The 24,397-nt window shown below is 44.1% G+C and overlaps 1 protein-coding gene across 2 annotated transcripts in view; it reads right to left on the bottom strand.

Annotated features, from left to right (window-relative positions):
• Pde9 (phosphodiesterase 9) overlaps positions 1-24,397 on the bottom strand; it is a 155,572-nt gene that overhangs the window by 62,442 nt on the left and 68,733 nt on the right. The gene's annotated exons all lie outside the window — the stretch shown is intronic.

A 24,397-nucleotide genomic window follows, 5' to 3' on the forward strand; every position in this document is an offset into this window, starting at 1 on the left:
AAAGCGGAATGGAACTATATCAGGCCACGCACGATTTTATTGGAAAATTTTGGTAGAAAACGCCAGCAGGTCGGCGGGGCTGAAAAATTGGCTAAATTTGGACATATTCCATTGACGAAGCTCCTCCGCGAAATGTAAAATCCGAACGCGAAACTGCATCAAAGCAATCCGATTGGTCAGTCCTTTTTTCCAGTGTTTTTTTTTTTCAGAAATTGACTCCAGAATCCACTAACAAGATATCGCGCACGAACCCTCTTTCGGAGTAGGTACCGTGTAACCTGTGCAAAACAGAGGGAACATCCAATACCTGCGTAATTCGACAAAGTATACTATTTTCACGCAGAAATAAAAACATATCTACTTCGTTCCAGAATAACAATCCTAATTCTATATCGAAGTAACCACAACATAGAATTCTTTTCCTGCACCTACACCAGCTACATACATAAAAGCCCATCAGTCACCTCCGCAAAAGACAGACAACATTTTACATAAACAGAGGAATGTATAATAACATCGCAAACCACCCCTGAGTCAGCGTTAAATTGATCACGATTAAATGCACAGCGATCGAACCGAAATTCCAGGAGAATCGAATCTGCTATGCCACTAGAATCAATTAAACTGCAAGAGTCGGATCCCTGCCGACGAATTCCACCCGCAATCCCGTGTACGCGGAGTGCACGCGAGTCGGTGCACACCGGGCCGCGTGTCGACCAGTTTATTACGCGGATCTCATGCATTATTCAGACGTTTCACGTGCGCGTATCGCACAGGGACGTCTTCTGGCTATCCTCGCGCTTTTCGTCCACGTCCGTGGTCGCTCCTTGTACCTGCGGTTGTACCCCTGCTATCGATCGCGTATCCTCCAGCATCGGGCTTGGTTTTACAAGCTTGCCGGCTAGCGGCTACCGACGAGGGCCGTCCGCAATTACCGGGCCATATTTCTCGCCCACGCACGGCCAGAGACAAATTCTGCGTGCTCGACTAATCATAATGCTGAACTGCCTGTCGCGTATCGAGCTGAATGCTCACGGTCACTGCGACGGCACTTCCGATCGATTCGATCTGGGAGCTGGCTTCGAATGTGTTTCAATCAAGCTGGTGGTACATACGTTTCGGCTGAACATTAGCCGAGGGCAAAGGTTATAGAGATGGTACGTTGGCTGATGGCTATTGCCAGGGGGATGGTAATAATATGTGCAGACCCGGATCGTCCCTACAGGCAAAATTAAGCAGCTGTCTGGGGCATAAAGTTGGCATGGGACGCAAAATGGCATTTCTTAAAATAAAGTTTCGAATGGAATATTAAAGGTTGTACTATACCTAGGGTAATAAATTGTATTATTATTATTATTAAAAGTACCAGTAGTTGACCATGTATCAGTAGTTGGCAACTTTTCAGAAAAACGTGAAAAATAAGTTTTGTAGAAGTGCAACTATCTCTTTTCAACAGCGCGCCGCGGCTCCTAATACCCACAGTTTGCCACATCTAAAAACCTTGTTTTTTACGTTCTTCTGAAAACTTGTCAACCACTGGTACGTTTCCCCTAAATGTTTTAAGCTACGCATAAAAATTCAAAGTGGGGTCATGAAAAAAGCTCAAGTAAGTGTATTATAAATAATGGGCGTAATTTTGTCGAAAAGGCTCGAGCCGGGCCTGAATATGTGGAGTATCATCTTTGGATAGGGGAATGAATGCAGTGGTTTGCGATGGAAATTTAGTTCTTTACGGTGGGAATAGTAGATTGTGATATTTGATTATAGGAAAATAGTGGTTGTGTTATATTCTTTATGATTTCAGCCTTCCTTCGGTTCTATTTTGATTTCGACTGTAGATTGAAAGCTTCACTTCGGGTAAACATCGTGGGTCGCCAGTGACCCATGCATGGAACGTGTTAAGAATCTTTCACTGTGCGATATTCGTTTCCTGAATTCTTTGAAGTTAATGTTGCTGATGACTGATAGTTGGCGTGGTATTTTAATTACAGACGAGAAATTTACTTTGAGCAGCTAGCTCATTTCTTCAACACAAAATGTGAATTTGTTATGTTTTGGTAATCCACGTAATACTAATTCGATCAGAATATTAAAACTACTTCAGATTGTATAGTGCTGTATAAACACACGTTACTTAAAAATGTTTCACACCTTTCACTGTCTTCCAACTCTTCCACGAATGTTCACGAACACGAATTTATCTTCAAGGGAATAATATCCGAAGGATTTTATCGTGAAATACCAATCGATATACGCGTCCTCGGTAAGCTCAATTATATTCCTATAAAAATCTTCGGATGTTGCACAGAGGCGAATCAAATTCGTGTTTGCGATAGAAATAGTGATCGAGAAAAGTAGGAAGCTGAATGCACGAAACGGCACTCTAAGAATTCAAACAAATCTCGCAAACACTTATTTATTAACTCGCTCTCTCATCGAATAACATAAAACGTAAAGGAAGAATTAAAGCTTCCCATTGAACTTTATAAGTAAATTCCTTCCTTCTCCAGCATATTTTACGTCGCGAGGACTCTTCACGCTGCTCCGCTCTTTTTCCTGCGACTATCCAGAAGGACGTCCCAGAAAAATCGTCTCTGGACTATCCAACGAAAGAGAATGAACAAACGAGGGTAGAATTATCGAGGAAGATGAAAATGCAGGTACTTCCCTCAGGAAAATCGCACATTTGATCTCGTTTCCATGAGCCTACGAGATGCGCAGACCTTTATGCCCTACTTTGTCTCGATTATATGTATGTGTATATATATTTCACAAGTAAAGAAGAGTATTCAAGGCAATCTCGAATTTTCTTTGAACCAGTAGGTACGAGACGATGAAAAAACGATTCCCGTCAAGGGGTCGTTTCATTAAAATTCGTTTGTGGCTTAGTTTAATATTTCATTGTGCATGTAGAATGTAACCTACTTGCACTGAAGTGAACGCTGGGAAACCGTCCACGAATGAAAATACTGGCAGAGGAGGCACGTCAAAGCGAGGGCGAAATTGTCGTCCCGTTGATATAATGGAAACGTGACGAATCACATTTCCATCGGACAAATCACCAGTCCCGAATCCTTTAAACAATTATTCAGATCGTTCGAACGAATTCAATTGGTTCGCATTAGCTTGCAGAGAATTGCATTTAGTGCGTGCACATTCCAATTATTTATTACGTTGTTCGCTAAACTGTTCGTGTATTCTGAAAACATATAAATAGATGAAACAAAATTAACAGTACCTACCTCTTCTTTAAATCAAATTTACTCTCGTCTTTAAAATTTCTCGTTTCAAATTAAATTTCAGAAAAATTCGCGCGAGTCCTCCCGAAACTTCAGCAGAAACCTAATAATATCAGAATCATAAAAACTGATCACCAGATGGCCGAGAAGACTCCGTAAAATTCGCTCGAATGAAACGTCTTTCTCATCTAAATGTCAGATCGGCTTGCCACAGAAATCGAATATAAAATCGCACGAAATCTCCTTCCCCGGTAAATGAAGCGTCTCAGGTTCAGCGTGGCAAAAGGGACAAGCTTACAGACAAAAGGAGGGAGAGAAGATCCCTGCTTAATTTACTTAAATCCCTTTGCATGTCCTCCCAAAAATGTCGGGACCCCGATCGATCCCCTTCCAACCATTTTCCGGCTGTCTAAGAGCAATTTAGGCGTAGTGTCTTATCAAAGAAGAAATAGTAAATGATTATCCACTTTCAGTTATTTTATTTGCCACTCTCCCATAGGTATAGGTTCATGATCTCCGTTTATCGTAGCTCGAGTGTCTAAAAATTTAATGTTATTTCATGTTTCACCCACAAAATTGTACCTTTGAAAGAGTTCTGCCCTATTATCATTTAGATGCCATCTATCCAGAACGAGTCATGTACATAGTAGGAACTCCACTATTCGAATTAATAGGAGAACATGATAGTTGATAAAGAAATTTTCGGGTAGTGGAACACTCACTTCCCTTATGGCGATTATTCTACAGTTTCGAAGGAATGAGACAAGTGACAATACCAAAAATTAAAAGTAACAGGAAAGTACTAGCTATTATAGTACTATTTTTTAGCTACTGAAGTATTATTTCTTTTATTGCAACAGAATTATATTAATTACATCCTAATTTATTGCAACAGAATTATATTAATTACATCCTAATGTAGTCTGAACAGCATTTATTTTGATCGTTATAGGTAGTAAAATTGCGTATCGAAAGGAAATATACCGTTCAGATAATACAATGCTCAGTTCTTGACAGAGCATTCGAATAAAAGAACTTTCAGCATACTTACATTTTGCCACAATAGTTCCCCCAAAATTGCCAAAAGTGCCCAATTCAGAGGAAAAATAACCCGTCCTTCAAGTTTCAAGAAGCTACAATTTAGAAACTTTTCAAGAGTCGCCAAACATTTCAGAAATTTCGAAAAACCATCAAGGAGCGCAAGTTTGGCCCAAAGCATCTAATAAAGAGCTAGCATACCGCATCACTGAACTCAATTCATTGGATATCGATTAAACAGAAGAATATTCAACCCCCAGCCTCGTAATTCGAGCTTACGACTTCAGCCCCTGAAAGCCACAAGAAGTTCGTACGAAGGCCAAGGAAGGTACCATTTAACTGTTAAAGCCGGATCCTTCGATTCCCTCGCACGTGTAGCGGCCGAGGATCGCTGACGAAAATGTCAGCAGGAAGGAAATCGGATATTCCCGTCAAAAACTAAAGGAGGAAGGTCCCCGTCCATCTGGAGTCGAAATGAAAAAGAAAAAGACTTCTCCGCTCCGCGAAGCACAGGGGGAACACGTATCCGGAATCTTCCAATAGGATCGACGGAGAAGGAAAAGGGGATCACTTCCCACCCCCTCCGCGCCCTCTGCCGCGAGGGACGGCTCGCCCCAAAGTCTCCAGGGGTTCATCTGGCAAATTGCAATCCTTCTTCCCCGACGATGGAGGAGTAAGCATCTATTTTGCAGGTGATTTCACGGCGAGAAAGTTTCGGGGTGCAGCAAAGCGTGAAGGCATCGTGCCTTGGTCGCGGGTCAAATCGATAAATAGGTGGTGTACGAGGCTGGTATCCGTGCTTCGACACGTGTTAAGGACGGGAACGTAGACTGCGTTTACGACACGGGCGTGACTTACTCGCTGTTTTTCAGATTGCGATTTTTCTGCGCCTTCTATGTATTGGCTTCGACTTCTACGTTTGTGGAATGAGGGGGTTATTTCAAATCCTAAGCGCTAATGAAATGATGCGTGATAAGAGACACGTTGGCTAATACTACTGGTGATTGCTGACGCGATACGTACGTTTAAAATTAATCATTTTCTTTAAAACAAAAGGTGGTCCTTATCAAAGAGGATAAGATAGAGTAGAAGCAGAAATGTGCGATGCAAGCGACACCTATCTGTTCAGGCTCAATATTATTCAGTTTGCGGGTAGCAGAGTGGGAGGTAAAGAAACCAAGACAAGCCAAACTGCCAAAGACACCTGTTTGTAGCCACTGGTGGCCATTTGTAGCTGTTTGTAGTGGGCTTGGGATATTCGTTGATTTAAAGGTGAAGAAAGTGTAAAGACTGGTTCGTTATCACGTTAAAGGATGCCATAGATCGCAAGTCAAAGACAAAAATCACCATTTTTTCTCAGAACCTGCAAATTTAATGATGTATGTATAATGATTTCAAGCAATAACCTAACTTTCAATGTTATTAAATAACGAAGTTTATGAAATTAGTATCAATAAAGAAATCTCTTTTTACCTTCAATTAATTCCTTATACTTATACTTTATGTATAATTTAAAAAAATAATTTAACTGTATTTATTATGTTTTATTTATATATGTATATGTAATGTATGTATGTAATATGTCTGTAATATTCATAATGTAATTCACCATTAATAAATTTTAACGTAATATCAAATTTACAGTTCTTTTCATTATTTCTCCTTTAATTAATATTTTAATTCATTCATTTCTAACTTTAAAAATTTTAAATATTGCCGGTTTTGTCGAAATTTCGAGGACCAGAGGCGCTGAATCTCGTATATTATTTTTTAACACGGGCTCTTATGGGACGCTTCCACTCTATCTTATCCTCTTTGGTCCATATTACAAATTATTTCCCTATTTTTTTCGAAACAGTTATCTGAAGTAAAAAATCATTTTCAGATAATAGAGAGTTTAGAGATTAGTACCGGGATCCATCACCCTTACATTTAAAAATTTAAAAATTATAAAAAGTATTTGCTACACGTTTGACCCACGCTTGGTTGTTTCCTCAGACACCCAACAGTTTCCAGAATACCTTGTTGTACATTTTCAAGCATAAAAGGTTCTGGATGACGTCACGAAGGACATTACCAGTGTCGAAGTTTTTCCCCGGTGCGATGGGAAAGGGTGGTTGAAAATTGCACGACGCGGAGGAAAGTTTCGCGGAGACGGGCTTAAATGGGGGATAAATGCAAATCATTAAGAAGAAAGTTGGCTGTAACGAGCTGTCGTGTACCGTGTTCTCAGGGAACAGGATTTTTAAATTGCAATCCACTAGGGAGAAAGAAGAAAATGAATGCAGCGGAGACCTGGCGTGATTCTATTCCAACCACGAAGTGTTTTAATTCGATGTAAGAATGACGTGATACAGATCGCTTCAATCGCATCTTCAATACTGTTGTGAAAACCCTTCGTGCAGGAATGTCAGGCTGAGTTCAACGACACTTCGATCCTTGCGATCGATTGTCATCATTAGAGCAGGAAAAAGCAGAGAGGAGGGAAGAGAGTCGAGAAAGAAAATAAGGAATCATCCCTGCCTTATAAAGGCATCTTACCTGTGACACATAGTTAATCTTATTAAATATTCAAACGCCACGGCGCACAGTGGGGCACGTAACATAGGATTCACGGAAAAAATCTCATAACTTCGGTGTTTGCCAATATTTTTTAGTACTATTTTTTATATTATTTGTTAATAGCCAAAGGTTATATGAACAGGAACATTAATAAAATTGAAGCATTTTCAACAAATAAAATTTTATTTATAATTTTTATTTTTATTTTATTGTTTTTTAATGTTATTAATATTACTGTCCATACAAACTAAAACTATTAAAAAGCAATATAAAATAGAAACTATGCAAAAATAGCGAGAAATACTGATGTGATGAGTTTCCGCGAAATCGCATGCACAGCGGACTCCTGTGATTATGTATCAGTAACAGCCAAAGTCGCAAATAAACGCAGCCAATTTTTGGAGGGCTATTAGTAGATGGTATCTGCTTTCAATTAGTACTATCTAGAGCCCGGAGGAAGGCGGGGCTTTTCTTATAAACCTAAAAGAGTTAATGAAAACTTGAAGTACTGGGTAGCTTCATTTGAAGTTGTATAGTGGGATTACGGTGAAGAGTTTTCGAAAAGTATTTATGTCATAAATAAGCCGAGACTATACACTTTCGAAATATATCAAGTACAAAAATAAAAATATCTAGAGGAATTCAGAAAAAAATCGAAAATCTGGTACGAATATTGACACGTTTCCCGTTAAAATACGAAAAGTCAACTTGAGATCAATTTTTCTTTGCAATTAACATGAATATGACACATCTGTCATATAGGTTAGATACGTTGGTCGATTGGCTATCAGGATACAGTGATGGATTCACAAAAATACAACTTTCATTTTAAGCCTTTTTCCCTCTCCAGCCCCACTGTGCGGCGCTACTTGCAGTTTTATGAATTAAAATATACAACTTAATATAACGCGAATATTAATGAGTATCACTGTGCGTTATACGAACGATCTCATCCATCTCTGAGATATTGAAGTTTGCAATAATTCCCGGTTCGTATCTCCTATAATAAACACATAAAGGAATAAACGAACATAAAATCGCTCGTTCGGCGCATAGAAAAATGGCGGACTATAAACTCCAGCGCTATTAATGTCTCCAGCGTCTCCATTTAATATTCCCGGGAAAAAGGACGGCTGAAAATCATTAAGGTACAAGACGAATCGAGGCTGAACGTGCGTGTCATTTACGAAGCGAGTAATTATAATGCGATCGAGAGGTAATGAGTAGGTGCGTTCAAAGGAATACATTTCATCTAAGGCTCGACGGGGTTCTATTGCGTGTACGCGGTGTATAATTCGAATATGTCAACGTCATGTACCGCTGCACGTAGGCTAACAATCGAATGGCAGATCGTAACAACACCCTATCATTACGCACATTTCAGCCACTCTAGGGTAGTAATTTGAATATTTAATTGCTCGTTAATTATTTCGTGGCGAACATCGGCATTCAAAACACAGCGAGCTCTTCGAAGTTATTAGCCGCGTAAAAACCATAAAATTACATCGCCACTTTTTCCCCACTTCGATATATCGGGATAAATTATTATTCGTCGAGTTCACATGCGCTTTCGCGTCCCCATTTTATAATAACGTCCCGGGACTATTCAGCCAAACGAAATTGTTCGTGAATTTTGTGCACGTTTAACGAAACCCTCTGCGCAGCTTTGTTCCCGTATTCTGATTAATTCCCTAACTGTTATCAAACCAAACATCTCTATATTAAATTTCCACAGGAATTCTTTGTGGAAAAAGAACAATCGATGGGAACTTGCGAAAGGAAATTAATTGTTAAAGCCATAAAAAGGCTTTGTTTCCTCGAGGGGTCTGCATTCTACATCGCAGAATACCCTTCGATTCGCAGAATGAAATACTTCAAAAGACCTTGCCGACGATTCAAGCTGAGGAGTTGGTAATCAGTTCGACATTCACATTGTTAGAAATTCAATAAGAATAAGAACAAAGGAGCCGTCTTTATTATAAGAAGTCCAAACCCCTAACGTCCTTCACTTTTAAAAATGTCAGCATATTTAAGACTGAATAGATTTACTATAACTGCAACTGTACTTGAGCCCAAAGCCATGCAGGGTGCGCCAGGGTTTCGGTTGTCCACTCGGAAACAAATTAGCGAGCGCCGCGACTTCGACCAGAAAGATTGAACCGGTGTTCGCGTGGCTCCATTGCTCATCGCCCATCGCGAACACCTCGAGCACCTCGAGGATTTGCAATACTTATCTGCGAACAGGCCAGCACTGTCAGGTTCGCGCATCGGCGCCCTCGATCACTCAGCGTCATGGTTTAGAAATGTTGCGATATTACATAGACGCGCAACTGGTTCGATCAGATTCACGCGCACCGAAGTCGATCAGCTTCGGTTACGCGAAAAAGAGCAAGCTGACCGGGGGACACCAACTGCACGCATCCCGGTGGAATGCGTGCGGAGTACAGCAGGTACATCAGGTGCATGCATGCTCGGGAAAGCTTTGAGCAACGAATGACTTGCCTAGGCGGAGAGCGAGCCTCGAGGAGTGCTTCGAAAGTGGATCGCGAAGATTCTTTCGTGCCCCGTACCGACGTGACGCTCCCGCGAGCTTCTGATTGAACTGAATCGTTCAATGCAGCTGGGGAAAATCTATCTTGGAAAATGGTTCTCCCGTGATTTTCTCCCGCGGGCTTTTACATTGAGTGAAGTAGGTTTTAAGGGATGTACGACTGTTTGGCTGACTGTGAGTTTAAGTAAAGTATTATTCCATGTGGTCTGCTGCGGTATATTTTTGGGGTAATAGTGAAGTAGGTTTTAAGGGATGTACGACTGTTTGGCTGATTGTGAGTTTAAGTAAAGTAATATTTATTGTACAGACTCTCTAGTTAATTTCTCTGCTTTGTCTCTTGTAAACCATGGGTATTCCCCGTATAATTATTTAAATAAATAAATAAATAAATTATTTCATGTGGTCTGCTGCGGTATATTTTTGGGGTAATTGTGGTGGATAATGGTGGATAAATTAGGTATGGTTGAAATTCTTGTTTCTCGAGGGAAGATGAGGAATAATGAGTATGTAAGGAAGGAATCAAGGTGGTAACTTCTAGACTGTTATCTTCTGACCTACTTTTTCTTAAGAATCAAGCTTTGTTCACTTACAGGTTGATCGATTCGCTCATGATTATTTGGAGTACATTCCACGATTGTGTTGGTATCCTTGCAACTGCTCCTATCAATTCTCCTCTGTAGTGCAGGGTATTTTCGTTAGAATAACTGCCAAAAGTGTTTCGAACCACATCGGACGAAAGGGAACTCTCTGTCGATGGAGTTTGACGCAACAGGCGGATTGTTGATAAACACTCTGTGTCTGTGCTTGAAATGCGCCATGCTGTCAGCCAATATTGCTACACGTTCGGCTTTGTAGTCGATACTTCCTCGACGTTTTAATGAAGCGACGGGAAAATATCGGACGGGAGGAGACCGTTTTATTGCAGACAGAAAGCGACAAAGGAGCAATTAAAGTGACGTCTCTTGGAAAGGGAGTATGATTAGTTGAAAGTATTTGCGATACCGCAGGAAATAATGGTAATTGTTATAAAGGGAAAAGGAGATGGTACTTATTTAAATTTAGATATTGTTACACTTTTGTATAAGAGGAGTTGCTCGGTTTGGCACAATTAGATTTAATACAACAGCACAACATGAAACCACAAGAACGGCGAACAAGAAGAAATGTCTAATGCAAGGATAATGCGGTAATCTCGATACGTCTATCCGCGATGGCGTCTGACTCTCGAATGACATCTTGACAGGCGATCGATCCGATCGCCTTCTTCTCGATGTCTTCTTGTCACTGTCGCGAGCACCAGCAGGCCTTGGATTCCATCCATAGGGTGCTCGCAACAATATTATACGCAGGATTATTAAATCTGATTATATCAAGGAAAGGCCCTTAAGAAACTCGAAGTACACATAATTTACTAAAAGGTCTGAAAATTTTCGCATAAGACAGATCTTTTAATTAAAATAAAAAAAAAATCCTGTCGGAATGCTATAGAGAATTTTTAGATGCCAATACAGTAACGGAAACTGAACCGCAAATTGATCAAGCAGAGGACAAAGTGCAATTCTAAAAAACCTAAGTTAAATAATCGCGTATGTATGGAATTTCTTAGATGCACTCCACTTTCATCGTTAAGTGTTTCATAACATGGATCGCAGCAACTTTACTCCCCGTAATCGAAATGGTAGTAAACAACGAGAAACATGTACAACTTCAGTTTCCCACCTTTTCATCCCCGTTTCCAGTTCAGATAGCAGAGAAGTTTAATTACCAAGTTTCACGTGAAACCGCTGTAAATGTTTAATGAAAAGTTGGCGAAAGGAACGGAAGCTTTCCTCCGTGACGCAACGATAAAGCATGTGAAGTTTCAATCTTCCTGGTGAACGCTCCTCGGGATACATTTTTATCTGGAAGGACGAGGAAAGGATATCCTCTGCGCTCGTATATCTCAAACAAACCCCCGTGCTGCGTTTTATTTCTTTTATGAAGCACAGCCACCGAAATTAATTTCGCTAATGTACAAAGCGACGGATAAAGTATAGAACCTTATCGTTTCACGGAGTGCTCCTCCGTTTTACGTTTCGAGGACACCGTGCGTTCCGAGGGTGACGCTCCTCTTTATCCTCGATAACGCGCATTTCATATCGTCACGTATCGTATAAGGTGTATTTCATATCGACTACGCTCGATACGATCATGGGATAAAGGAAACCGATCGCCTATAGAAAGGACGTTTTCAACCGAGGATAATTCTCTTTGATTCCCCGATTGCGTTTCTGTATAGCTATCCATACGCTGCTAGAATTTATTGACTGTTCAACTTTCAGAAAGGCCGGAGTTTGAAAGGAGTTTCCAACCACGTGCCGTCGATAGGGGATGGGATATGAAGGCTAACTTTTAATATTTCGATGCGAGCGTTCGTTGCGATGTATCCGTACTCTGCTGTCGAGGGTACACCTAGTAAGTTCTATTTACTTAACAGAATATTTAACGCTCACAGTAAAGGACAAAAACGTTACCACTTTTTCGATTTGATCTGTTTTTGTTATTTTTTTTAGCATCGACTTGGAACTGTGGCATGTGTTAAATATACATATTCTGGTGGAGAATTCAAAGCTGTATAAAACCCAGTTGAAGTTGAATTTATTTAACTAACGAACAAAAGTTTTATATACCATTGAACGGGACGATACATATTTTGTTAACTTTTCAGGCCGCCCTAAAAGCAAAAGGTGCTCCCACAAAATACTAGATTCTTTATTACTTTTGAAAAGTGGTAACTTTTTTGTTTGCTGTTCCGCAGGGCTTCTGTTTGTTAATTAAATAAATTCAACTTTAACTGGGTTTTATACAGCTTTTAATTCTCTATCAGAATACGTAGATACATTGGGCACATGCTGAAAATTTGAGTTGATGTTAAAAGGTAATAAAGGTAGGTAGAGCAACGATAAAAACGCCTGAAATGGAACTGCATGCCGTATGTTGCAAAATTCTTCGAAAACTTCGGCATATGTCAAATCTTTACCGAGAAAACTTTTGGACACCCAATGAGCCCCAAGTATATCGTAGTACCTAAACGACATCGATTCATCGCTGCAATAAAATCCCATCCACATCTAAAAGAATTCGCGCTCGACTTACTCCCTACTGTCAGCGGGCATCTAATGTATCGCGAGCACTAATATCTCCACTCGGAAACTTCCACTCGCAGCCTAGCTCGTAAAATGAAAAATTCCTCGGCCAGGAAAAAGCGCAGTGACGTTAATCGCGACGCTTCAACTGTACTCCACCACAGGCTTCCTAGTAGCAGGGCAGACCGTGCCCAGGCCGCAAGGCGGAAGTCGAGGAAGCACTTCGAAAAACGAGGTCCCACTCGCAACCCCCCAGCCGAAGATCTCGGGAACCTTCGCGCGGCAGAGTCTCGTTCGAAGCACCCTTGCCGAGGCGTTGAAAGTAGCAGGAACGCCAGAGATACGGGCATTAAGGGAACGAAACGACACGAGCAGTCGTGAAAGAGAATCCGCGACCAATGGCGTCGGAAGAAAGCCCGAGGAGACAACAGAACTTCCATAGGGGGAGCGAGCGGGACGAGGGGGGGGCGTGTTCGAGAAGTGTCCGGAATGAAGATGCTCCGTGTCAGAGGGCAGAACAAAAGGACGTGGTTTGGTGAAAGGGGGAGCGGAAAGAGCAGGAAAGAAAGCGAAGGACAGCAAAAACGGCGAGCACGACGGAAGAAAACAAACGCTCGTTAACGAGGCGCATCAGGGCAGATTGAAGAGATTTCCTGCCGCGGTTTAGCCGGCCCGGCTTGCTGCGTCTCGCTTCTGCCCCCGTGGACCCCGGCGACGACCGGGACCAGAGGTTAATTTATCGAATTAAACGTCGCACAATTGCGTTATAAGTCCGAGTCACCGGGACTTTTTGCTGGCTCGTACGTGTGCCAGCGTGCGTGTGCGCCTCTGCGGCATCCTTGGATCGATCGTGGTGAATGAAATGTTCCTGGGACCGTCGGCAGGAACGCTCGTCGTTTCTAGAAATCTGTTTGCTCGATGGCTCATAGAGATTCTTCATCTTCTGCGAGGGGCTTACCGTCCTCGCTCCTGTTCCGAAATATCGTTAGAAGCGCGTAGACTTCCCGAGACAATTCAGTTTTAATTCCAAGCTGAGTCTTCGTCTAAGTTCATGCACGGTTTATTAGAAGTCGGAGTCCAGGTCGATTCAGACACTTTCAACTTTCATTTCCGAATGGAAGTCTAGGGGTTGTCGTTAGGCGTCGATTATATTTAAACCGATTCATTATTGCTGAATTAATCAACGTCACTGCGCCCTTGAGGCAATCCTTCATCAGTTTGACGTAGCAAGGATGTTACGTCCATAGTGGTTCGGGGGAAAGGAGAGCAAGTAGAGTTTCGCTCGAGGTTTGCGTTACGGGTCAAACGAGGATGAAGTAAGTTACATGAAAGCACGGAATATCGAGAAATCAACCACAGGGTAAGGAGGATGCTCGACGCAACTGGTGATTACGGGGGTGAAACGAGCTTGCAAGCACGCACACGGGCGACTCAAAGTCGCCATGGAAACGCTACCGTAGCCACCGACCCGACGCGACATACGACGCAATTTGGGATGCGCTCCGAGGCAGAACTAGAAACTGGATAAAATTGTGTTCGTTTGCAGGAGTCCCCGAAATGGGATTGTCCGTCTGATCCTTGAAAGGCTTCCCGTCGGGATGGCCATAATCTTCTTCACCTTTCTCGCCATTTCAACCAAAACTCTCATTGCGAAGCCCACGACGAGGTTACCGAATAACACTCTTTCCCCATGAAACTCGTTCCAAGTTTAACAAGCGACATTTCAACCAAGATATTTCTTAATCCAAGTAGACACCTTGCGACAAGCCTTTTTTTATAACAGCAAAAACCCCCTCATTTCCGAAACTCTCATTCGTGGCTACTTTGTACCCTTCCAGAATCTCACAAGCCCAAGAGAAGATCTGAACAGAACCCGCGAATGTGAGCCACTGAAATTCGAACCGACGGCACCAAGCTGCCCAGACCGAAGCGACCGAAACGAGCCAGCCGAAAGTGGCGAAACTATTCAGAAATTAGTGTCGACAATGACGACCGACCACCCCTCATTCGCACCCGTTAAAAGAACGTTCCGCGGTGCTGCGGCAGGCTCGTTAGGCGGAGAGCGTGACGGGTGGAGAGCTCGAAAGCGATGCGGCTAAGTGGCTCGCGAAAACGTAAAGCCTCGTTCACGCCCGTGGTCATGGAAACGGACGTTAAAGCCGCCTCGCGTCGACGGCTGCGAAAGCCGATTTCGACGCTGAATACGGCACTATCGATCTTGAGATTCCCAGCCGTTCTCCATCCACTCGAGCCACCGTTGTCGAACGCAGGAGAGGATGACCCGGCCAGACACCGCGAATCAGAAGTCTGAATAGCATCAGGTGAATGGAAATCCTCCCTCGCGCTCCAATCCCCCTTAGGGGAACAAGGTGTCGGCGGTAGCGGGCCTCGGGCATAGTCGAGCGCCGACAATGGCGGCGATGGGCGAGAAAATTGGTCGATCGTTTCACGGGGATCCTACGACGAGGTTCGAGGGTGGACGAGACTATCGACTGGTAAGTATCGATACACCATAGAGCCGGGATTAATTTGAATATATTTCAGGCCGTGGAGGGTTTTCGTTGCTCGGAGCGGGGCCAAAAGGATCGGCGGCTTTGATGGGACCCGCTGATAGCTTGCTTGTGATCAAGTGTATCTTGGAAAATGACTTTGATCCAGGATTCAATGTTCGATTGACGCTTCAGGCGCGAGAACGAGTTTGGTGTTCACAGATGCGTTCGAACGATCTGATGGTCGGGAACGAGATAACCCTGGTCCTTGTACTTTGGGAACGGTTTGTGAAAGGAAGGTGTTGATCTGCTTTCAGACTAGGGTGAGGGATAACCTTTCTGATTATCTATTGGCTGCGCAGGGTGAATGTAGGCGTGGAGTTAGGTATTGCTATTAACGGGAGCCTCTTTAATATACAAAATTTGGGTATAATGACAAGTTGATGAGCGTTTGGTGGTGAAGAAAGTTTTTGTAAATTTGATGGGGTTGGTGGGGCGATGATGTAATTTGGATACTTCAGGATAGGATGCAGAGAACTGAAGAAGTAGAATTTCAAGCCAAGCTTCGGCTGCTTTGAAATTTCAGTAGTTCAAACTGACTTTGGTCGGACAAGTTGATCCAAAGTAGTAAACTCAGAGTGCCAATATCTCTCTCTAAGTATTTGCACTTCAAAGGGTTCTGGTAGCTATAAAATATATCAGTTTCACTACTGAGAGATGATTAATAATTCGAACACCCCCCAGTCTTAATCAAACTCTAAATACTCTAAAATGTTAAAGATCACGCCTCGGAATTTCTCCCCCTAAATACGAGTTTTCGGTTAATAATCTCAGGAACGCAGCAACTCGTGGACGATTCGTTAAATTGCAGCGAACTCGTCGGCAACGAGCCGGTGCAACGGCGGGGAGTTCTCTCTCCGTGGAAGAACGGAACGGTGAAGAAGAGCTGCGCTGCGGTCGGGGGAAAAATTCCCAACTCTCGTCAGGAGTTTACGAACCGGGGGCCCCTAATCTAGCCTTTCATTAACGCTAAATGAATACAAATGGCCGAAGCGTTTCGAAAGCCGCGAGCTCTCCCCGGCTGCCGATCCCGGCCAAGCGAATTTTAACGAATCCATTCACGTCTTTGCGAAACGAAGCCACCTTTAACCGGGTCGTCGGAGAGACTGCGAATGAGCCGACGGGCGAAACAAAGCTTGAAAGTGCTGGAATAATGAGCGAAATAATTTAAAAATCCATGAACGAGCCAGCGGGAACAGCGAGGACGCTCTCACAGAAAGGCCAGCGGTATTTACTTTGGAAACGCAGCTGAATTGAAAAAGAATTCTTCCCGGGCGGTTAGTGAATTTGCAAGCCTCGAAGCAACCGAGGTAATGACGCGTATCGAGGGAGACTTGCCGATGGAAAATTGCTATTTTCACCGGTACGATGAAATTACGTTTGCTTCGAGGACGATTCGCACGCGCCGCTTTGTATTTATTACCAGGATACTCAAGAATATAATCGAGTTGCGGATCCTGCCATCCCGAGCTAACTCGATCATTCGCCTACTACACTCTGCGACAAAATGAATTCCCGTTTCCTCGCTTTCGCCCTGCCGTCGACGGGCACACCACGGAAGACGCGGGGAGCAAAGCGTGCTCGGGTGGTTGTCTATCCAGGGGGGGGGGGCGTCGCAGGGGGAGAAAAAACTTTGGGGCGCTTGTGACGGTGAAAGCACTTGAGTCGAAGAGTCAAAGAAATTCGATAATGGCAGGCGCAAGCAATAGCACTTATGCGTCGGTATCGTATTCGTTATTGTGTTTTTAGGTGACTAATGACGCGTCGGCTCGACGTCAGAAAGGATTTCGACGGGGGAAGAGCAGATGCTGGCACGAGGAGATGATAACGGTGCGGAAGAGATGCCTGGGCCTAGTAATGCAGCTTGCAACAATTTTCTTGTTACCCTGTGTAATAATTTCAGAGGGTAGTAGTTAGGGACCTTCTTTATGGTACCCATTCGAGTTGCGTTGTAATTATTATGGATGCGAATAATTTGAAAATCGTATGCATCGCAGCTGATGAAGTACAAATTGCGATGTAAAAGAGTAGTTGCGGTAATGTCTGACATTGTCGTAATCTGTCATGAAATCTGATTACAGATTTCGTTAAAAGACCCGTGCACAATTTTCTGCTTCGTTATGGAGGAGCTCTCCAGTTACCTAAGTGTCTGAAAGTATCGGATTCTACGGGACAGACGCCGGTCTGACGATGAGACTAATTAGGTATTACGGCCAATAATTAGGCGAGCCCCGGCGATCGGAACACAGACTCTGATTTCAGGCAATTCGCAAGATTACCCAAGTGAACAGGTTGCTCGTTGGGACGAGGCCTCGCTGGAATTAACAACCGTCAAGGATAGTGTGTCTAATTAGCGAACGCTGAGCTGCACGCTGAAACGGATGAACTAACTTCAGTCTATCGTGTCCCAGCAAACACCTGGTGGAGACGATTCGGACGGTTCAGCGATCATGCGATTACACAGTAGTGAAAACTTGATGCTCTCGGGATTAATTAATTGCGACAACGACCCCCCCCCCCCCCCGATCCAGTTTTCCGTTTGCACTCGGCAATTTCCACGATCAAGTGTGCCAGCTCCGGGTGGCAGATCAGATTTTAACGAATATAAAGCCGCGTAATCACCTGCGCATTCGCCCCGAATGTGCATCGGGCGCGCACCGATTTTTTGCTCGCTCGGAGCTCGGCGTGCGTTCGGGCTTGAGTGAAATTTGCGGCGCCCACTCCGTGATACAGCAAGCGGATTGGCGCGCGTTCGGGCCGAGCACCGAACGCGCGCCGAACACCGAGCGAGCGAAAAATCGGTGCTCGCCCGATGCACATTCGGAGCGAATGCACAGGTGAATACGCGTCTCTAGGTGCACGGCATTCGTGCGTAATGTATAACATTCGATAAATCATTGGAAGATATTAAATTAAATTATCACAGCAGATTAAGTCGAGCCACGGTGCGGGGCATTATGATTTCCACGTCGAGAATTGCCGCAGCTTCCAAACAGTGATTAACAATTATAATAAACACGAACAAGTGGATTAAATTAATTACTTATTGATCGTTAGCAATAACGTATCTGTATACAAACGCAACATATCGAGAACTGACGTATGCACAACTGTGTTTAATTGTATCGTAATTTCCACATGATAACGGCAATCACCAAGAATTCTTATCACTTCGATATTAATTTTCAGAAATTCATCCCCAATGAATACTAAGAATATTCAAGTGACTGCCTGGCGTACAGAAGCTTGTAACCATCAGTTCATCCCTCATAATTATACACTCAATATTCTTCTCCGTCATCTTATGGAGGATAAAGGACAACTTCGCTAATAGACATCCAATGAGGAAGATCGTCCACGTCGTTCCAGGATCCAAAAAGAGGATCCTTGTTCACGAGGATCATGAAGATAGATCGCCCTACTGCTCGTTCTCGAGTCAACGAAGGAACTTCCCCCTTCCCTCCTCGTCCGAAGGTCGTTACATCCGATATAAAACGGATAGGGAACGACGCCCGTCGTCGTCGTACGCTAGCCCACCACGGAATGCATTATCAAAGCGGGGTAGCTGCGAACGCGGGAGGATTGTTCCCTCGCTATTCGTGGTAACAGTATTTGCGGAACACTTAAACGGAATCCTGTCCCAGGTAACCGCCTCCACTGCACCCGATGCAGCCCACGTTGCACCGCCAGCGATACTGTGCACATACCACCGTAAAGTACGCGCTATTATTACGTCCGCGATGGCGCGGGTATATACACGACACTTTACGCGAGCTAGGGGAAAGAACAGCGATCCTGTTCCCTCGGGGATGGAACGGGGGCTGAGGTCAAGGCAGCAGATCGAGGAAGGGGGCAGGTATATTGCGAAGGGCAACAAGAAAACATGCCCTTTGCCGAGGACAATCCGACGACCGGGGTGACTTCTTCGCTGCTTTTGAAGCTGCAATTTCGCCGCGGGGATTTTGACTCCTTCGTTCAGACGAAAAGAAGGGTAACTAGGGGAGCCAGGGTCTGGACGAGGATTTAGGGGGTCGCTTTAGGGGGTGGAGCTTGAAACTTGGAGGTTCAGGAGTGTAGATTAAGGGTTGAATATTAAGTGGTTCGTGGACGTGGAAAATTGTGAAGGGAGACTTTCAGTGTTTATGGCTGTTTAATAGTAATGGGATTTGGAAGAAGCGTGAGGGTGCCAAGATATAATTTGAACGAAGAGGATTCAGTTTCTGTACATAGTATTATCTGATTTATTTTCAGTGGAATGATTCTCGACAAAGATTTCGATTCACAAATCCGACATATTCCCTAAAATTTCTAGCCATCCCAAAGCTACTCCCTATAAATTTCATCCTCATCTCCGTTTATCCAAATGTTCAATTCATGCGTGTAATTGATCAATAATTAAATCCCCAATCCTATCCTCATTTCTGAAATTTTAATTACCAGACCTCGCATTTTGTTTACCAAAGCTCGCGGTTCCCGAAGTTTGAATTATCGAGTAATTTAGCAGCTTCGGCGAGCAATGCGGGGGATTAATAAATTGTATCGATCCCCATGCTAACACTCCTAAATATAAACATTAATAATTCAGCAATATCTATTATCGCGAAGTTAACAGGGCCGAGTCGTCCTGTCAGGCCGCCACATTTCCTAGCCCCAGCCATTCCACGCGAGTTTCCGCTGCGAAAGAAGCGAGGCCGTCATTACTTCGGCTGTTCGAACCGAGCAACTTAACCGTACTGGCACTTTTATAATTGTTATTCCGTGAGATAAGAGCGCGACTGCCGGTACGGGGGCTAAAAGGAGAAACGCAATAGCAAATCCTCCAGCATAGCATTATGTCAGAATGCTAATACGCACGCTGCGTTGGTAGAACGATAATTACGTATGGTGCATCGCGGACGTGGAACTGGCCACATTGTAACAGCCTGTATAATAAGGTATCGCCATCGTCCCGCTTTTCTGACAGTTTATTACTCCCAGAGATGATCTCCTGGTTCCCCGTTCGCGGCGTTATTTCTCATCAAGCACATCCGAATGCCACTTAGGACTGCTATTTTGCATGCACACACGCTCCAAGACGTCGGGCAACCTCCCGAAGGAAGAGGCTAAGCCTGCTTCGGCATATTCCAATTAGAATATCCTGCAGCAGAAAGGTGGAGGGCATAATTTTATTTCAACTATTGCTGGGTTAAATTAGCTCGTTTCTGCGTACGTGATCCTCCGTGCACATGCATTTGTATAATTATAGGTTCTTGGACTGTGAGCACGATTACCATTCAGAAGATTCCCTTTACAACTGAATGTACTAAGCTATAACACAGAATAGTTGCAAATTTATGCTACTTTTGGAGCACACGACCGCATGTACTCTCGCGTCATGATTATTTAAAGATGCAGAAAAGTCAGAAGAGACGTTGTACTTAATTTCGGAGCAAACGATACCGATCTAACCGATTACAAGTAGAACACTTCCACTGGCGTCGACGTGCTTTCGCGCCGAGAAATATCCACCCAGCTTTGACGTATTTTCCCGTTCGTACTCTCTGAGAAGCGTCGAATGTTTGCGCGACGCGAATTAAGGCACCCCCAAACCAACGCGAATATCCGCTCCGCGCCGCGGATCAGATAAGGCAGCAGTCTTTTTATATGTGGTGGCTTATAAGCAGTGTTATCTGATCCGCGGCGGATCCGCTCCGCGCGGTGAAATTCGCGTTGGATTGGATTTCGCCAAACCTTGCGCCACTCAAAGTGTTAATACTTAAATGCTCCAGCGACGGCGAAAAACTCGCGAACGAAGTGCAGAGCCACCCTTGGTGGAAGGCACGTTAATAACCATTGACATATTCGCGAGCATTCCATGTTCCACGAGGCGTATTATTTGCGCGTAACTTGTTAAAATGTCGTAATCGCTCGCGGCTCATCCTCAGCGCCCTTTCGCACTGACGTTGGCAATTATTTTCTCATCACGCCACCCGTCATTACGCCAGTGTGCCGCGGTTATTTTGCAACGGGAGAGCGATTGCTTCTATCATGGGCGTCGACGAATGGCAGCCGAGACCATCAAAGCCCTGCGACCTCGAGACTCTTTCCAGGTCCCTGCCAATCCTGCCGCACTCGGCGACGGCAAACGTCTTCCCGCTCGCCTTTGATACGCGAGGACGAAAGCGAAGCGATACGATGTCTCGCAAACGTCCTTTCAGCATCGACACGGTCAATCAGATTCCAAGCTCGTATTTCGTTCGCCATCGACACCGTCAAAGATGCCCCCTTTGCCGCGCTGTTACTTGTGTAAACACTTAAGAAGCTTGCTTCGGGGACTCGGTCTCCCAAGGAAGCTGAAGACTCACGGGTTTTTTCACCCCCTATTGAAACGCTAGACCGTTTGCTGATAGAATAGGTGCAGCAAATTCGCTGGGAATTTATGCGCAAACGTCGACGAGGTATCACGGGGAAAATGCCGGGACATCTGTAGCTGGGGGATAAAAAGGGGTTCGTTTAGAACAATCGCGGTGAAACGTGGTCTGGCGCAAGCTTCCCGTGCAATTAATTTCTGCTGCGGATCTGGCGAACCTCGCGTATCATGACGATCGTACGCAAATACTACCACGAACACTATTCGACAAAGTCTACGTCCGTGTTGTGCGGTAGCCGAGGTCTAAACGTTCCGAAGCACGGCTTGCAGGGGATTCCTGTATCCTTTCAACGTTCCCAGTGTATCCTGTTTCCTAAGTTAATCTATTTTGACGCGTATTTAAGTCTGAAGATTCTGTAGCACTTCAAGTGTACCTACTGATGAGAGTCTAATGTTAGCTGCGTTGTTTAAATATGAATGAAATATAAGTGAACTGGTAAACGCATTCATTAGAGCTTTATTCATGCAGAATTCTACTTCAGAATTATAAAAAATTGCTTTGGCTTCTTAAAGTGAACGTCCATAAGAATTGTTCTCCAATGTTAGACACTCCAATTTTATATGCATTATAGTTTTCAAGGTATACTTGAAAATAGGAAAACACTCGTTAACCTTTAGGGGGTGTTTTCATCCTGAAGAACCAAAAATGGGCACAAATGGAAAACTGCTTGATACTTCTATTGAGGTCCCCTACAAACCTGAAGAGTTTAAAAACAAATCGGAGTGCTCTTGGAAGTAGTACTTAATTTCACTTACTCTCGCGCGTATTATCTGCATCTTAAAGGCAATACCAATGATTATTAGCAGCGTTTATTTTCTGAGCTCACTTCGGAAGGAGAAAATATCGTCTTGACAGCGCGTTCACAGAGGCTCGCGGCGACCAGACATCTTTATAGTACTTTATACGCGTTCCCAAGTGCACCACTGCGATAACTGTCGCAGTAGCCGGAAGGAAATACCGCGATGTTACCATTCACGCCGCGCTGCTGATAACGCGCGATCGTAGGATGCTAGCGAGCATTGACGCTGCTGCTTCTGATACCCAGCCACGCTACAGTTGGAGAAAAATCAAGTGGCCGCTGAATACCGCTTCTCCTTCTACCAATCACGTCAAACGCTCTTCCCACTTTAACTTTAAATCAGCTAATTTTCAATCTACACCAATAGGTCTGCTACTAGAGCTACAAATTTGCGTTTTTGTTTTAAGCTTCCCATTCTAGTCGACAATTTTTCGCACCACAGCAACTATAATTAGAACAGTACCAACAGATCACTTGAAATCACTTTCCCATTTCCTACTACACATTTCGACTTCTGATTCCTAATCTTCTACGTTCTATAAAATGGCAAACTACATCCCCATTAGGGAGACATGAAATATGTATATCTAGTAGAGTAATCCACAACCCCAAAGTGAATCAACCCCTCGAGTTTCAAGCTGACAAGTCAAGAACCCAGGGGTATGTTCAGTATAATTCTGGGCCACTGGTATTTTTAGACGCTGTACACAGAAACGTGACCGAATAAGTACAACCCTGTATGAATGACGGAGACCACATTTAGGGGATTGTCTCTCGAGGATATCGCTTTCCACGCCACTTGAGGGGGTCTCAGGTTAGCCACTATCTCCGCGAGTTACTGTCCCTGGGACACACTGAAGTGGTTCGTAAAACGATACCCTCGGGGGTGCAAATCGCCAAATCTGTTCTCCCTATTGTGCAAAGCCCTGCGGATTAAAACGTGCATCCACGTTGTTGTACCAAGAGCCTAAAAGTCCTACAGTCCAAAGGCTACGCCGCATCCAACTCTATCGACACCCGACACCCAAGCGCGCTGCCATAATTCACCCCCTGCTGCTTTCACAACTTACTTTTTATCCACTCCGTCAACTATACTCGCAGATGTACGCTTTCGAGGGACTAGGGATGGAATAGTGGTCGAACAGCGGCTCCACGGAGTGACCTTGGGTGACCATCCGATTTTGCTGCAACTGTAGACGTATCGTTTCTCGCTGGAGAGATGCTTGCACGCTCGCGTGTCAGCAGCCGCGTTTCTTATACGCCGCGTGCGTAGGTAACGGAGCACGCGCACTGTCAGAGGGAACGAGGAGAAACGAGAGCCGGTCGAGTGATAAGGAAGTGACAAATTGTCTAGCTAGACGAGACCGCAGCCGTCACGAATCGTGGGCCGTTTACGACCGAGGAATATTACGCGGAGCCTTGGCAAAAGGAACGATTCACAGAAGTTCAGCAGACGAGACGTGGAACTTAATTGTGCTGATCTGATAAGCAAAGAGGTCTACCTTATTAATCGCTACCGTGTTACACTTTTCTATAATTATATGCCTAGGACTGCTACGTGGGATTAATGCCGCAGTGTAAACGATTTTAAGGGTCGTTAACGAGATAAGAGTGACTCGGGAAAGTATCGCGGAATTAGTGGAGCAATAATGTTTCCTGCACGGGGATTAATATTTGGAAACGAGGAGGGTATTAACCACCGAACACATTTCCCCCGTCCGACAATTCGTTAGTGCTGCAGGTAATTGTCACGCAAGCAACGACGAAACGAGACACCGCAATGCAGCTAATCGACCATAATAAATCTGAGGCTGTTTCGACGTTTCGGCCGCTCAGCTAGATTGATCGTCCCGACGTTTAATCGACCTCTTTAACTCTTTGAATGACCTTCGTTTAAATCTCGCGAATGCGCCGTTTTTCCTGGAAACCGTGGAGCAAACGAGCACACAACAGCGACAAATCCCTGCTATTAACCAAATTAAGTAGCACAACTTACGCAGACGATATTAAAGTAGGGTGTATGTGAAAGCGCACCTGATCGTTTTATCGCTGCTAGTCATTTACTTTGAAATACTCTGTGAAAAAAGTCGAATGGTCAGACATAAAGCCGTCCATACTTCCCTC

The sequence above is a fragment of the Andrena cerasifolii genome, chromosome 2 (genome assembly GCF_050908995.1).
Source record: "Andrena cerasifolii isolate SP2316 chromosome 2, iyAndCera1_principal, whole genome shotgun sequence".
In the NCBI taxonomy this organism is placed as follows: Eukaryota; Metazoa; Arthropoda; class Insecta; order Hymenoptera; family Andrenidae; genus Andrena; species Andrena cerasifolii.